Genomic DNA, 11,655 nt, shown 5'->3' with positions numbered 1-11,655 from the left:
ACAGTACAGGCAACAAATGAAGCTTTTATGATGAAGGCTTGTATTAGGGAAGAGGAAGCTACAACTGTAGCTAGATTCTTGAGTGGTCTTAATTTAGAGAAAAGAGACCAAGTGGAGCTATTAGCCTACATGGACCTAAATGATTTGGTCCAACTTTGTGTAAGGGTAGAACAACAAAAATTGAGAAAATCCTCTTTTAAAAGAGAAATCTCCAACTCTTCATCTCTAAAGAAAGATTACAAGAGGGAGGGAAAGTCATTTGGAAAGAAGAAAGTTCTTGAACCCTCCAAGGATCTAGCTAGAGAGAAAGATAAAGGGAAAAGGAAGGTCACTCCACACACTAGTACTAGGACTAGTGATATAAAATGCTTTAAGTTTTTAGGGAGAGGCCACATTGCCTCCCAATTCCCCACAAAGAAAGTCATGATCTTAAGGGGGCATGACACTTATAGTAGTCAAGAGGAGATTACTACTTCCTCTAGTGATAGTGAGGAAGAAGCAAGTGAGCATGAGGAGAATGTGGAGATAACTTTTCCTTATGAGAGGGAGCTCTTAATGATCAAGAGACTCCTCAACAACCAACCTAATGGTACCCTATCACAAAGAGAAAACATCTTTCATACAAGATGTAATGTTTCAAACAATGTTTGTTCTCTCATTATTGATAGTGGATCATGGTGCAACTGTTGTAGCACTAGGCTGGTTCTGAAGTTGGGCTTAACTACTAGACCCCATCCTAAACCTTATCAACTTCATTGGCTTAATGAGGATGGTGACTTGGTAGTTGACCAACAAGTAAAGGTCAAGCTTTCCATTGGGAACTATGAGGATGAGGTGCTAAGTGATATAGTACCAATGGAAGCTTCTCATATCTTATTAGGAAGGGCATGGCAATTTGATAAGAAAACCATGCATAATGGCCTTACTAATGAGATATCCTTTACACACAAGGAATGGAAATTTGTGCTTCATCCTCTTTCTCCTTAACAGGTGGCTGAGGATCAAGAACAAATGAAACTGAAAAGAGAAAGTGAGATAAGACTTCAAAAAAAAGAAGAAAATAGAGAAAAAAAAGTCCATGAAAACAAGGAACAAAGAGAAATCTAGGGAGAAGGGAATCCCCTCCCTAGAAGTTGTTGATCAAGGAAAAGAAATTTCAAAACAAAATCTCTTTGATCAAAACAACCCTCTTTTATCCTATTGTGCAAAGGGACTTTAACTTGCACTGTCACATCTAGCGGACACGAGACTCTACCTAAGGGGGTCAAAATTCTTTTAAAAGAATTTGATGATCTATTTCCTCCCGAGGGTCTAATGGGCCTTCCTCCTTTAAGAGGGATAAAACATCAATATGATCTTGTGCTTGGGGCTAGCCTACCCAATAGGCAACCTATAGGACCAACCCCCAACAGACTAAAGAAATAGAGTCTCAAGTCTAAGATTTGTTGGAGAAGGGCTGGTTCAAAAGAGTTTTAAGTCCTTGTGTTGTACCTATGTTGTTGGTCCCTAAAAAGGATGGGAAATGGAGAATGTGTTGTGATAGTAGGGTCATCAACAACATTACTGTAAAGTATAGACATCCTATCCCTAGGCTTGATGACATGCTAGACGAACTTCATGAAGCCATTATATTTTCTAAAGTTGATCTTAAAAGTGAGTACAATCAAATTAGAATCGAAGAAGGTGATGAACGGAAGACCGTTTTTAAGACCAAGTTTGGATTATATGAATGGTTAGTAATGCCTTTTGGACTTACTAATGCTCCTAGCTGTAACACCATGGAAAATACCAAGTTATTTAGTATATATATATGCATGTATATATATGTTATTTATATGGATTTGGATTGGATTATGAGGATGTGGATTTGGAATGTACTTATTTCTGTGCATGTTGTATGTTAATGTGGTTTTGATTAGTTATTTAAGCATGATAGTGATTTTGTAGTATGAATGACAGGTTTATATAGGCATGTGTGTGCATGAATTTGATGAATGATGCATTGTACACCATTATACTGAACTAGTACTAAGAGGGAAGAAGACTGATCACCTTCCTTCTCATCTTGGTTAAGTGAAGTATTATGGCATGCAACTCATTATTCCAATCATATGTAATTGAGAGTGATGTTTGTTTGTGTGTTAATACATGTTGCATTTCATATGGTGGTGAGTTGTGAGTATTGCATGGAAAGGAATAAGATGGATATGAGATTGAAGGATAGGAACATAAGATAAATCTGGTCTTTTTGAGTGAATTTGAGGTTGTTTCAGAGCTTAGGGAGTTGAAATACTTCAAGAAATAGGATATTTGAGGTGAATAGATGCTAAGGGTGAAATTTGGAAATTTTGGAAAATGGCTATATATAGGGACTTAGGACCGGAGGATTTCATTTTGTCAGGCAGAGACAGTTTCTAGAGAGAGAAAGTAGAGAGAGGGGCTCTGGTCCGAAGGGAAGCTGAGGACATATTTGGGAAGCTTATCAAGCCAGGATCAATCTTCACAACTGGAGTTTCAAGAGATTTGGCCTCTAAAGCCTTGAAAAGTAAGATTGAAGTTTGAATTGGGAATTTGAGGGTTTGGTCTCGATCTTGCATTTCTGAAGTTTCTAAGGTAAGGGTAGTACTTATAAGACTTAATCTAGTATGTATGGAGTTGAAATATCCCATTTATTCCATGATTTAAGCTTGATTAAGGATGGATTGAGGAAAAAGGGGTTTGGTAGGCTTTTTCATGATTTCTTCATGATTTGCACTGATTAATGGTTAAAACTTGATTTTATTGCTTAAAATGTTGTTTCTGGATATTGTTTATGCTTTATAATGGTTCAAATTCGTGTAATTTGGATTGGATTCATGATTGGAAGGAATTTTTGAGGTTTTCGAGGGTTTCTAGTCGCAGAGACCATTTTTGTCACATCACGCCGGGCTCAAGTTTAGTCGCGCCGGGCTCAATTTAAAGCCGCGTCTCTGATGAGTTTTGCGCCGGGCTTGATATTAGTGCGCCGGGCGTGAGTAATTTGATTTTGAGGTCTTCATGAAAGTTGTAGCCTTGGATGTTAGCTTTCCAATGGTGTTGGAATCACCTAAAAAGGATGTCTAGAACTCTAGATATGGCTGTTTTAGTGAAGAAGGGTCAAGCTGTCAGCTTTACTTATAGCTGTTGCGGTTTTTATCATTTTTAACAAAGTAAATGATGGAATTAGGAATTGATGTCTTCATAAGAGTTGTAGGAAATCTTATTATCTTTCATATGAGGTAAGTATGAGCATGATAGAAGAAGTATAACTCTTAATATTCTATTTTATATGAAGATTGTCATTTGTTTAAGTTGATGGTTGTAGGTGTTTAACTATTTATGTTATCATATTAAATGATTTGGCATGGTTATGGAAAAGTTGTATGTAATTATGGAATATGCTATATGTGTGTGGTTTGAAAAGCTAGTAGAAATTAGAGGAGTAAGGTTATGGTATGGATTGGGAGGTCTCTTGGTGAGATCAGGATATAATCTTTGGAAAAATATGGAATTTGGGAGTCCCATGGTGAGGATTCCAATATGGAACTTTTCCAAGGATTATATAATAAACCACTTCAGATGTTAGGTGGATTCTGAAGTACTCCTCTAAGTATTCTATTTGCTACCGGTATGGGTCTGGGCCGAGTCATACCGATGGATGAGGTGGCTCCACCAGGGTTACGTGACGACGTAATCCAACTGTATATTTTCCATGAGAGGTCAGGCGTGAGACATGGGTTGCTGACATGTTTCACCGTATCGACACTTGGTTTGGATGGTGTTGAGGCCAACATTTGGTTTGGATGTGTTGGTTACATCATGGATTATACAGTGGTGTGACTTTGTTTCTGGATGTGGAATATGTATACATATGGTCTGGATTGTATACATTGGTTATGGATTTTTATTAAATATGTATGCATTGGCATGGATGTGTATACATTGGATTCTGGATTGGTCTATGTTTGGCATGGAAATAACTATTTATAATGTTTATTTCCTTGGTATGGATATATATATATTGTGGATAAATATCTGTTTAATGATATTTCATTTTATTATACTATGGTTGGTTTCTATGTGCTAACCCTTGCATGTTTCCATGTGGTTTGGACTGTGATGATCTCACTATGTGGGGGAGCAGATCAGGTGTGAGGCTCGGGATAGCAAGATGTCTTTTGGTAGCTTCTTTGAGAAGTAGTAAGGTTTAGAGCTTGACCAGCACCTAGGGTGTCTATATTATATTTTGATGGAGCTTGTTTTCTTTTGGATTACTGTATAATCTTACTGAAGATAATAACTTTGCTATAACATATGTTATATATATATTTAAAAAAAAAATACTTATATGTTATTGTATATTTACACTCTAGCTTAGCTGGCTTTTGCTCTATTTTCTTTATTTTATATTATTTTATTTTGGTAGGTTATTGTTGTGACGGCCTAGGGTGGGTCGTTACACTAGCACCTTTATGCGTCTCATGAATCATGTCTTAAGGGTTTGAATAGGTAAATTTGTTGTAGTTTATTTTGATGACATCCTTATATATAGTATGTGCCTAAGTGATCACATAAGACACTTAAGGCATGTCTTTAACATTCTTAGGAAAAACCATCACATAAGACATCCTTGCTAGTTGCTAACTCTCCACGGGTTGATATCAGTATAGATTTTATATTGGGCTTTCCCAGGACCCAAAGAGGCATGGATTCTATCTTTGTGATAGTTGATAGATTTAGTAAAATGGCTCATCTCATACCTTGTCACAAGATAGATGATGCAAGAAACATAGCAAGACTCTTCTTTAAGGAAGTGGTTAGACTTCATGGTCTACCCAAAACAATTGTGTCAGATAGGGACACTAAGTTCCTGAGCCATATTTGGAAAACTCTTTGGAGTAGGCTAGGAATTAAACTACTTTTCTCAACTACTTGTCATCCCCAAACTGATGGGCAAACAGAAGTAATTAATAGATCTCTATCTACCATGTTAAAGGGCATTCCTTAAGTATAACCACAAGTCTTAGGATGAGTACTTTCCCTATATAGAATTTGCCTATAACAGGGTAGTCCATAAGACTACCAAAATCTCACCTTTTGAGGTTGTTTATGGTTTTAACCCTCTCACTCCTTTGGACCTAATACCCTTGTTGAGAATCATGGAGTGGTGAATCAACTCAAACTTGGAGAATGAAGGTTTTGATGATAACAAAGTATGGATTCTGAGAATCAAAGCTGACCAAAGACATCAACAAGTCAAAAACAAAGTCAAGAAGAAAATATGACTATTATGTTGTGTAATAGGAGTAACTCATAAGTTGTATTGCTTTGTTGAGCATATTTTGCATGTGTGTGCTTTGTGCATGGGTTAATCTTTATCTAATCTAACTAAGATTGAGTATGATGATGAGTTAGAAACTTGAAAAGTTATTTTGAGACATAAAATAAAGTTTTTGAAAAATGACTCAAAATAATCGATTATCATTAAATATAATTGATTATTCCAGCAACAAGTAAAAAGGATGCCTTGCTGTAATAATCGATTATTTGTGAAATAATCGATTATCCCAGGAATCACTCTCTGGAATAATCATTATCTTGCAAAATAATCGATTAATCTGTTTTTGGTTGATTTCCAGAAATAATGAAAAATAAAATAATCGATTATCCTTTAAAATAATCGATTATCTGGTTCTGAAAATGTTATAAATAGTTTGCACATTTTTCATTAACAAGTCTTTAAGGAACTTCTTTGAAAATTCATATTAGAAAAGTTTGAATTGAAATAAAGATCCTAAGAACTCTGAAAATTTTTAAAGTGTCATAGAATCCAATTCACTCCCCTCTTGGATTGAGCCATTTTTTTTCTAACAATTGGTATCTAGAGCAAGGTTCTTGAGTGTTATTCAAGATTTCAAAAATGGCCAATAGCAACCTACCTTATGGTGAGGGTGTGTCTATTCATAGACCTCCTGTTTTCAATGGAGAAAACTATGTCTACTGGAAAATTAGGATGAGAATTTTCATTGAAGCAATTGACATTGTTGTGTAGGATGCAATTGAAAATAGACCTTATATCCCTATGACCAAAGATGATGATGGGAAGAGAGAAAAACATTGGAGTGAGTGGAGTGATGATGAGAGAAAAAGAGCCCAATATGACTATAGAGCAAAGAACATCATTACATCTGCATTGTCTATTAATGAATTTTTTAGAATTTCTCAATGCAAATATGCTAAAGAAATGTGGGACACTTTGCATGTCACTCATGAAGGAGCAAGTGATGTAAAGAGATCTAGAAAGCATACTCTCATAAGAGAATATGAATTGTTGAGAATGAACAATGGTGAATCAATTTCTGATTTTCAAAAGAGTTTTACACACTTGATAAATCACCTTGTTGATCTTGGCAAGAAATTTGAAGAAGAAGAATTAAATTTGAAAGTGCTGCAATGCTTGGACAGATCATAGCAAGCAAAGGTGACTGCCATAGAAGAGTCAAAGGACTTGACTTTATTGACCCTTGCTACTCTCTTTGGAAAGCTAAGAGAGCATGAGAAACAACTACATATATTTGAGGAGAATGAACAGCAAGATAAAAAGGGCAAGGGAGTGTCATTAAGAGCCTTGAAATTAGTCAAAGGCAAAGAAGTGCATGAAGAATCAAGCTTCGAAGATTCTGAAATAGAGAACTTCAACTTGCTGGTGAAGAAGTTCAGAAAATTCCTAAGAAAGAAGAGGAATTCCCCCTACAAGTTCAACAAGAAGATTAACAAGAAAGAGGAAGCAAGTACATCCTCCTACAATTGTTTTGAGTGTGGGAAACCAGGACACATAAAATCTGAATGTCCAAACCTCTTAAAGAAGCAACAATAGGAAAAGAAAGTGAAGAAAAATGGCAAAGGAAAGAGAGCCTATATTGCTTATTGGGAAGACAATGACTCAAGCACAACAAGTGATGAATTTGAATTTGAAGAGAACAATTTGTGTTTGATGGCTGGAGCTGATCAAGACACAATAGTAAGTGATTCTGACCTTGAATCTAATCCGTACTATGATAAACTTCAAGAAGCTTTCATTCAAATTCACAAAGAGATTGTGAAATTAGATGCTTTAAATTCAAAGCTTAAAAACAAGTTATCATGGTATGAAAACGTTTTAATTAAAGCTAAACAAGAGCTTGAGGATTTGAAAAATGAGCATGACAATCTTCAAACTATTTTGAACTTCAATGAAGCTCATTGTGAAACCTCCCTTTTTCTAAAGGTGTTTGTGAAAATTGCAAGACTTTGGAAAAGGAAAATGCTGATTTGAAAATTACTCTTGCAAAGTTCACAAATGGAAATGCAAATTTGAATATCATTTTGGGAAGGCAAAGAAATACTTTTGATAAAATTGGACTTGGTTTTAATCAAAGCATGAACATGCCATTAAAATTAAAGGAATGAGTTTTTAAGAAAAACCAAGTTTTCAGAAAATACAAAGGCAATTTCATTAGACAAACAACTTGCTATTATTATTGTAAGAAAGGTCATACAATAAGAAATTGCTACTCTAGGAAGTATGGAGTTCCAAATGGAAAAATGTAGACACCCAATTTCGTCTGGGGGGCACACAAACAAAGAAATGGACCTCCGTTATGAAGGAAAGGAGCTTCCGAAGCAGGTAAACAACAAGACAGGACATCAGAAGGCCTAAAGGCCAAATAAGGTGGTTTTAGTAGCCCGGAACCGGCTGTTCCAAAATCCGAACAGGCCATTCCAAAATCAGAACGGGCCGTTCCAAAATCGGAACAGGCAGTTCCAGGGTACGAAATTTGAACATAACTATTGGGCCAAAACGGGCCGTTCTTAATCCGGAATAGGCCATTCTGGCCCCTTCTGATTCCTATAAATAGAAGCTTTCGGGCACAATTCTCAAGGTGGCCAGAGAAATTTTGAATAAGACTCCTTTGAGCATGAAAATTCTCTATCTCTCTCCCTTCTATTGTATTTCTTGAGATTTGTGTCGCATCTCTTTTTTCTCTATCCTTCCTATTGTATTTCTTGAGATCTGTGAGGCATATTGTAGTGTGAACCAAAACGGGCATTCCTTAATTATGGGATCTTTAAAAGGATGTCTAAACCATTAGTCACGAGATCGGAAATTTTCGGGTTGCGACAGATGGCGACTCCATTGGGGAAGTTTAAAGAGGGTCAGGACCATTTAATTGATGAAGTTAATAAAATAAAAATAATAATTTAAATATTTTTCCCCTTTACTTTATTTGTTTTATTTGTGTGGCTTTAATATCTATTTGCTTGTTTAAATTCAGTATTTGTTTGAATAAAAATTGTACACAAACCTTTGCACACAACAGTTCCTCCTACACCCGGGGGCATGAGGGTAATAAATATAGGGAGTGGTTGACGTACGACCGGCCCAAGTTTGGCCTTGGAGCCTGTGAGCCTTGTCGGAAATTACACTCAAGGTGATAATCGGTTACTCTAGCCTGAAATACTGCGACAGACCTTAGAGTTTGCCAGGTGACGGTGACAGAGATACTGGATCCCTATAATGGGGGCACCTTGGGGGCCTTAAGACCAGTGAGATTAGAACTTTCCTATACAATGCACTTTTCTTGCAAGGACCATAGACCAAGGATTTAAACATGATTGTTCGCGGGTGTACTTTTGTTTGAGCATATGTGTGTTACATTTGTTTGTGTTTATTTATTTTAAATGGATAAGAATTACAAACAAATAGATATTAATAAAAAAATATGATGAAAATTTAACTCCCTTCTATATACCCTAACTCTAAATCATCATATAGGGTAGTTTATAAAAAATATATATATATATAGCAACAAAAAAATCATGCATCATAACCCTTAGTCAAAAACATGATAAAACTTGGCAGAAAACAAATATCATGCATCTCCTAGGATAGTGCATTAGCATACATTCATTAGAAATGGAAGGCACACATAATAGTATGCAAAGAATGTTTTCTAAACAAAAATCAATGAGAATGATATTCGTTGAATTTCTCATGTGTCTTTGCATCCTACTTTACGTTTCATATAGATAACACGCCTTCCTTGTAAATAATAAATAAGAATAAAAAGGGAAATCTAATTTGTGCATGTTAGCCGCATAATGGAAATTACTGTAATGAAATGAGAACCTGACACATCAAATCGGGGAACACTTATCAGTAATTGGGGGTATTACTCGCCCAAATTGACGATTCAAACATCGAGACTTTTTCATGCGGAAACAACAATTGCCGGGATAAGAAGAATGATCAAGAATGGACGAATCCTTGCTTTTTAGGGAATTACAGGACAAAACCCAATTGAAAAATAAAGACATTGCATACAAAAACCCGTTAGGATGAAAACTCGTAAAGGGCATCCTAGGCAAAATTAGGGTGAAAAAAAAAAAGAAGAATCAAAATCCCGATAGGATACGTCCTATGCAAAAGTTAGGGACATAAAAATAAGAAATGTCTATCTAAGTTGGAATGGAAAGGTGGCTCGAGTATTCCCTTTAGAAAGCAAGAATTCATAAAGGTTTCACTTCGAAGTCGAAACACCCACATTCAAGCAAGTGGGAATGCGTTCTTAACGTAACTAATCATCAACCATGCCTCTAGGGGGCAACCTCGGTTAATCTCTCTGTGTATGAATCACAAACTCGGGGCATGCGCGGGCCTTCGAGCTTTGTTAAAGGGGCACGTGTAAATTGAAAATTCTATTTTTATGCCATACACTTTTCTACTTCATTTCTCTTCTTCTTTTAATCTACTCTAAGCCTCGTCAACAAACCTTAAATGAACAAGTACATTTGAAATAAGGACGTCATCAGAAACAATGGATTAATACGCAATAAAAAACACATAAAGATCAATCAAATTGGGCATGACTTATGGATAAAAGTCCAAATGAAATCAGTGCAAGGGGCATCCCCCTTTAATGAAGGAATGAAAGATGATCACAAATGCTGCAAGGACAAAAGTTTGCCAGGAAACCCACTAAGGGGGCTGCGCAAAAATTAGGGCAAGGTCCGCTAGGAGACTCACAAACAAAAAGAGTAGCCTAGGCAAAAGGGAGGATCAAAAGAAAATGTCCGCTAGGGAACACATCTCAAGTAACCTAGGAAAAAGTTAGGACAAAGCAGCATCACGAGCTGAAAACTGAAAGGCGGCTCGGGAAGATCATTTAATTAATATGTAATCCTAAGTCATCGCTTAACTTTGAAGGAAATCATAAGCCAACGTGGAAAATGATTTTCTCACTTTGAATGTGCTTGTTCATCAACCTAAACCACTAGCCTACCTCGACCAACCATTCTTCTAAAATCATTTTTGAAAAAAAATCCTTTTTAACAAAACTTCTGCAAAAAAATATATGTATATATCCTCTTCCTCTCTTTCCTCTTGACCTATATGGCATTAAGATAAATTTGAAAGATACACGGAAAATGCACAGTGAATACTCACAGAGGGAAGACTGAGATGTCCTCAAACAGAGGTTAGAGACGCTTGACCACACATCGACTAGATAGTCAAGGAGCCACTGAAGCTTGGGCTCAAAAGAACATATCCCGACAGTAATCAAGATTGGCATGGATAGAAAGAAATCTTCAACATTAACCTTAACACGTACAGGTTAATTTCCCGACAAAAAAATTGAATTGCATATTTAGGAACAAACACATGAGCATAAACTACATTGCATGCATATGAGGTAGGGGCATATGGAAGGGCGTTACACAAAAAAAAATGGAATAAATAAAAGAATCATTCTTGTCTTGCATTTTCATTGCATCCATACATCCATACATTCTACTTGCTATGGGTCAGAAGGACTCATCAGGACAAAGCACTCGTAAAAGCTCAATAGCCAAGCATGAGTCAAAGCGGTGTCAAATGGAAACCCCAAGTGATTCTATGTGCCCACTAAGCAAAGACATATCAATAGTGGAATAGAATGGAATCAACCAAATAAGAAAACCCATAAGCATGAAGAGGCCATCGCGCCCTACTCCTCAACCGAATGATGGAAGATTCATGAAAATGCCAAGACTAGGAATGACTTCCTAACCAAAGCCAGGAGTGACTTCCAAAATAATACTCCTCAATAAAGATCCGGCAAATAACATCATGGGAATAGATCTCTCCACCAATGATGACAATAAAAAAGTAAAAAACAACATGAGAAAAAGACAAGCTTCACAAATGTTGAAAAAGCCGAAGCATTTAGAAAATAGCAAAAAAGACAAGCTTCAAACATGAAAGAGCCAAAGCTAAACAAAAAATGAAATTCAGAAAAAAAAAACTACCACAAGCAGACGCCTAGAGAGGCATCACAATACTCACATGGTAGGGGCAACACCAGAATTCCTGTCAACCATCTACTTCTTTGCCCGCCAGCACAAGGGCACCACCTACTAGCAATCCTCGTCAAGGGGCAATCACATCATCATCACCAACAGATGGCCTAGAGAGGCTATGAAAATACTACGGCCTGGAGAGGCTGTGAAAATACTACGGCCTGGAGAGGCTATGAAAATACTATGGCCTGGAGAGGCTATGAAAATACTATAGCCTGAAGAGGCTATAAAAATACTACGGCCTGAAGAGGCTACGAA

Source organism: Cajanus cajan, chromosome 8, assembly GCF_000230855.2.
Source record: "Cajanus cajan strain Asha chromosome 8, NIPB_CcT2T_4, whole genome shotgun sequence".
NCBI classification, from domain to species: Eukaryota; Viridiplantae; Streptophyta; class Magnoliopsida; order Fabales; family Fabaceae; genus Cajanus; species Cajanus cajan.
The sequence above is the reverse complement of the archived record's forward strand: the minus strand, read 5'-3'. Positions refer to the sequence as shown.